Genomic DNA, 6000 nt, shown 5'->3' with positions numbered 1-6000 from the left:
GAATACCAACTATATTCAAGTGTGCTAAACATAATATCTTCAACAGATGCTTCTTGGGTAGAAGGAAATAACGCTACGTATAAATGACATTCACATGCTGCCTTTGGCGACCACACAGTAGCTGCAGTGATGGAGGCACAATGACTTATTCCTAAACCTCAGGATCCAGACCCAGTGCAACAATCCAAAGCCAATACTTTTTGGAAGTTGGGTCTGCCTGCTTGCCTGTTTCCCTATTTTTTTTAGAAGCTTGGCTAGTGGCTCCTCCTTTATTTAAAAGTCCAGATAAAGAAACTTGAAACCCAATTATGGGTGATTCATGAACACTGCACACATTTTGCACTCATGGTTTTCCAGAAGGTCGTCTTAGGCAGTGGTTCTCAACTGGTTTAGCCTCAGGACCCACCACCAACTCCTAAACCGCGACCCAAGTTTCTGATATTTTTCAATCAATCAGGTTTAATTTTAATAAAAGATGGTGCAGTTTGGACCTGAGATGTTTAAAAACATGTGACAGAACAAACATACAGAATAAGAAAACATGTTTAAAAGCACTTTATGAACTTTTTGACACCATTTTTTTTCCAGGCAGTCAGTCGCGACCCACTGAAAACCGCTCTGCGACCCACCAGTTGAGAACCACTGATTTAAGGCAACATATTATAATTACTACATATTAATTCATGCAGGATTCTTACCTTAATGCCTGTACTGTATAAACATGGGGAAGGCATGGTTTACCAAAAAAATAAGAATCAGTTAACTTGTTGAGGGTAAAAACAAAATGTAATACGTACTTTTTTATATATTGAATATCAAGGTCAAGACTTATTGTTCTATCCACTGGTCACTGTTTACAGTCTGACTTGCAGCAGTCTGTATAATATACCAGGGTCCAACATTCTCAACTCTCTCCCCAACACATCACACAAACATGCAGTTTGTTAGGATGTATTTTCACATAATTATTCATTTTCATAATTCTGTGGATATATCATAAACAAATGTGTCTACCATATTAGGGTAATTCTTCTTTAAGGTCTGTCTAGATGTAGCAACAGGTGTAAGACTCTCATAGCAGCAGATCTATATTTGGATTAGAGCCAAGTGTACAGCATGTTGTGAGCTTAAAAGGAAACAAGGTTTGCTAAGACTGAAATGAAGATGTCTGACATTTACAAGTAAGCCTTAGAAGTTTACCCAAATAGAAAGGAATGTGCCGACTGTACCTGCTAACAGAATATAAGCAAGACTGTTAACCTAAAAAGTTAGTGAGACATTTGTGTTGTCTGACCTCGGATGAATAAATCCACCGACTGTTTCACGATTTCATCATTAGACATTTACCCCCAACCTAACAAGTTCTAACTTTCTGAAAGGACAAACAGACAGGGTTAGTCTAAGTTCTCAATAAGCTCCTCCAGCAGTGAGTCCAGCCTTGAGGGGAGTCGACTTTTGCCCCTTTGGCGCAGGGTCCACAAATAGTCAACAAACAAGAACATATGGCAGCTCAGATCTGAACCCAGCTGAACAGGGCTGTGAGAGATGTTATTTTCCACAGCCGTTTAGAAAGCATCTGGTGATATCATGGTTTGTGGTGGTGCACCCCTCCAACTGAGTTTCAGACACACATTGAAGGTGTTTTGGCGTCTTGTGATGGTGCAACGCCTCATAAAGACTTCTAATGTGGGCCGGCTCTGCGCTGGCAGTTGTCTTTAGGTTATAAATGCCAAAGTTTATGAAACCTTATAGAGTAAGTCGCTAAGCATTCTTCTTAACATCATCCAGGTACTGTAGGTTCATTTCTTCTTCTACAGTGTTTTACATGTACCATAACAGCCGAAAGGAAATTACACACCAACTCACACACACACACACACACACACATCCAAACACACACACACCCTCAGTGATTCATGCTCTCCATGTCGCAAGTAATGGTTCAATAAAAGTCTTTTCACAGTGCAGTAATCTCCTATAGGGTGACTTAACAGCCTCATCAGAATGAACAGAGAGAGGAAAACAAGTCAGTGTCATGGCAGTGTTGGCTAAAATAACTATGACAGAGGGTTGTATGAAGAAGAACGTGAGCGGCCACAGGATGATTACTAGTTTGAAAAAAAAAAAAGACTTCAACTCCTCCAAATTATTCTTAAATTTCTCAAATCAAATAATCACATTGAATTTGTATTGACCCTTATTCTAAGGCAAAGAGGCATCATTCAGATTAAGATTAACATATTATTTGGTGTTGGCATGTAATGCATTAAGATGTTGTGCTTTTACCACTGGAAAAAAAATGTTAATTTAAAGTCTTAGATTAAGAACAAAGCTTTTTATAGCATGGTTAACTTCTTGAATCTGTTGCAGTTGGTTCAGTTTAGATGGAAATACTTCTTGGTTAGTTAAAATAATGATTGTTTAGATTTAAAATTAGTCATTTAGGCCCTGTGTCCACCTAGCCTTTTTCCAGGCTGAAAAGCGCTGGCTGTCCGCTGAGAAGAAAAGCGCTGCTCGCTCGTCCTGTCTCTATGACAACAGTCTGTTGACAACGGCTGCTGTATGACCGACACTGCTCCGTTACTTTTTACTACATTACACTACACTACAGGGAATATCATACATTTGGAAAAGAGTGCTGTAATCTCCACTGTCAGGCACGCCCTGTGATAACAGATTCCCATATTTTCAGAATGTACCTCAAACATTGTCTGCAAAAAGTACAGAACAGAAACTCCAGTGTGACAACAAACGGTAAAAACCAACATGTGGCTTTTACAGAGGAAGCAATTAAAAGTGATTCTGCAACATGAGACAGGAAAATCTTCCTTAAGTATTTATACTTCCAGTCCTGCAATAATTTCAATCATTAGTGTGGGCTTGTTTTGTGCTACTGAACTCTTCAAGTCTGGAGTGCAGCTGGAAGGTCAGGGATTTGATCCCCAGCTCCTGCAGCAACAAGTCCGAAAGCCATTGCACAAAATATGGTTGGTGCAGAATATCAGAGGGAGGAGACTTAACATCTGTAGCAGAACATTAAATATGTTTTTCTTTTCCTTCCTTTATTGATCCGTCCTCAAACAGCTTGCATCACTTCTCAAGGACATGCATTTTCTCATGCTTGAGTTGATCTCATCTCTCATCTTTTCTGTTTCAATTCTGGATTTAAAAAAAAATATATTTTGAAATGCCAAGCAAACACCTGCTGTTCATAAACAGGTCTGTAGAAGTGTTTGTGAGGTTTTCAACTCTTATTTGACAGATTTAGAACGAGCAGCTGACGTACAACAGCAAAGGCTCTGGTTGGGTTTTGAACCCAGGTCATCATCAGTACATGTGCTGCAGAGAGCCTCACATGTAACATGCACACACACAGGGCAGAATCTTTTGGTTGCATTGATGTTGCAGAGATTAGTGGGTCGCATGCTTTTAAAAAAGCACGTACTTATTACCCAGTAAACTAGAAAGCACAAGCAAAGTTTTTCATGTTATGCGGTTTATGTGGGAGCTTTTTCTTGTTCTCACTTTGGGTAAAAGGGTCGAGGGATTAACTGAAGAGGGGTCCTTTTCACTCAGCGTTCTTATAAACTGGTGTTTGTGAAGCTCATGGAAACCAGAGGTGATTGAGGATTTAAAAAAATCTGATTTTGACTTGCTATGTGAGTCAATGACAGAAGCATCGTCAGCGGACTGTGTGCTGCACATGAAACCTTAAAGACGTCCTCTTTGCCTTCTCCCTCAGATGACCTAGTTCAGTTTATTTAGCGTGGTTGTCTGAAACAAGCTGATTTTATACAGTGCGTGTATTACAGGCTGGCTTTACAGGCTTATGATTAAATCTTTTCTAAGCCTTAAAAAGTGACTCAAGTTCATGTCTAGGAGAAATGTTGCCCCGTGTCTTACAGCATGTTTTAGGGCCCTGTGATTGTCTTTTGACTTTTACGGGGGATGTCTCCACACTTACATCCCGGCCCATCCCGGCACAACATACAGCGAACCATATGAGATCAAAGCAGCTAACCGCTAACTGCAGGTCTTACAGCACATGTCGGAGGGAAAACTGCAAACATTTACGTCTCTAACATTCACAAATAAAGAACATTTCAAGGCTGGGATTCTCTTGAACTTGGATCATTTACATGCAATCAGTTCTTTTGAATTTATGAACGAGAAGGAAGAAGGAAGAGGGGAAAGAGGCGACAGGCAAGATATTTTTTTCTATTTTGCATTTTGAGAATTAAGAGTACATTTTCATAATTTAGTGCTTCAGAGCTGGAAGTTATAGGGATGAAAATGTAGCCAGAATCTGAGAGCAGAAAGTCGTAGGCGCTTATCAAACATCTCTTTCTGAATATTGCCACCAATGCTGAAACTTCAACTTTATTCTCAATGTTTCCTTTGAAAAATAGCTTTTTTATTGCAGGCGGCTACATTTCAAAGTATATGCTGCAGAGGAATCTCAGATTGTAGACACTTTGTGGACAGTAATGATAAAGTGTAGAGCAGTGGTTTCAGACGCTTTCCAGACATTACCTCTTGAAATAAATCATTCTGATGTGAGTCTTGATAATCTGTTATTATCACAGCATTACTTTCATTTAATCATCCTTTACTAAATGAGTCACACTGAGGATCTCTTTCACAGTAATCATTTTGATCTTAGTAGTAAAAGCAGCTTTTAACCAAAAATCACTCCTGGATTTCAGACATTTAAAGCTGTTTCTTTGCACTTGTACACCTGACATGGTTTCATCCTCTCCAGATCCTCTCTTGTGTTGCTCTTACTCTCAGATTTTCTACCATTTGTATCTGAGGTGAAAAACACACTCATTTACAGTAATGTCCTTGAGGATGACGGAGGAAAAAGAGCCATTTCTTTCACATTCAAACACTCTTTAAAGGAAGAATGTGACACTTTTTGATCCAGTAGATGTCGCCGTTGAGCACCAACATGAAACCAAAACAAACTTCTGTTTGGCCACACCTCCTCCATACTGAAGCCTCCGCTCTCCTCCAGAGACACACCTACAACCCCTCTACACTCAGATCACACGAAGGAGTTATGAACTAGAATGACCATAATTAAGCACCTTTAAGCGCAAGCAGCGGACACAATTGTCCTTTGCTCGAGCTGCAATCACCTGTGTCATGCTAATGTTAGCGCTCTTTAGTTAGCTCGTAGCTTCACATTGCACATAAACTGACACAGAATGAGCGTGATCTAAAAACTCTTACTAACATCCAAATAATCAGTGAGTATGTTCTTCTTCTCTCTAGTCCTTGACTAAAACAGCTTTTATAAACAAGGGGAGGAGCCGGCCGTCCCGTCCATGTAAACACGGCTCTGACACTAACACAGCCAGCGGGACTCAAGCTTCTCCCTCATTGTAGACAGTCATGACTCAGAAACATTTAAACAGGATAGACTGGATTTCTGCTGTATTTATGTAAAATGTCTCTCACATTCTTCCTTTAATTTCTTGATTTATTGGCCTGCACTGTATGACTCTGGTAACTCGTACCATAATGTTACACCTACACACCTTAATTTTACACCTTTGTGTATATATTTTTTTAAGATAAGAGAATCCTTTATTGATCCCCCGTGGAAGAATCCAAGTATTGCAGCCATAAAAAGACCAAAAGAAGAGCGTGCATATGAGTGCAAATAGAATAAGAATAGATATGATTAGAATAAAAACACAATGTGTTGACCAATATTAACTAGTAAGAGCTTAGTGTAAACCATACAGGACATTCAGACATGTAAAGTAACTGGTTATTAGATAAAATGACAAAATTGAGATAAATGGACAACAATAAGCATTAAATATAAAACTAAGCATCTAGCTATAAGTCTGACTTGAATAACAGTTAAGCATATGTTGATGACTATATAAATCTTGCTGTGAGCGATCATAGCACCTAAGCTAACAGACGACACAGATCCCATAATTTGTTTCCTCGCAGTCGAAAAAAGAGGCGTTGGCAACTTAATGA

This window comes from Labrus bergylta, chromosome 12 (genome assembly GCF_963930695.1).
Source record: "Labrus bergylta chromosome 12, fLabBer1.1, whole genome shotgun sequence".
In the NCBI taxonomy this organism is placed as follows: domain Eukaryota; kingdom Metazoa; phylum Chordata; class Actinopteri; order Labriformes; family Labridae; genus Labrus; species Labrus bergylta.
The sequence above is the reverse complement of the archived record's forward strand: the minus strand, read 5'-3'. Positions refer to the sequence as shown.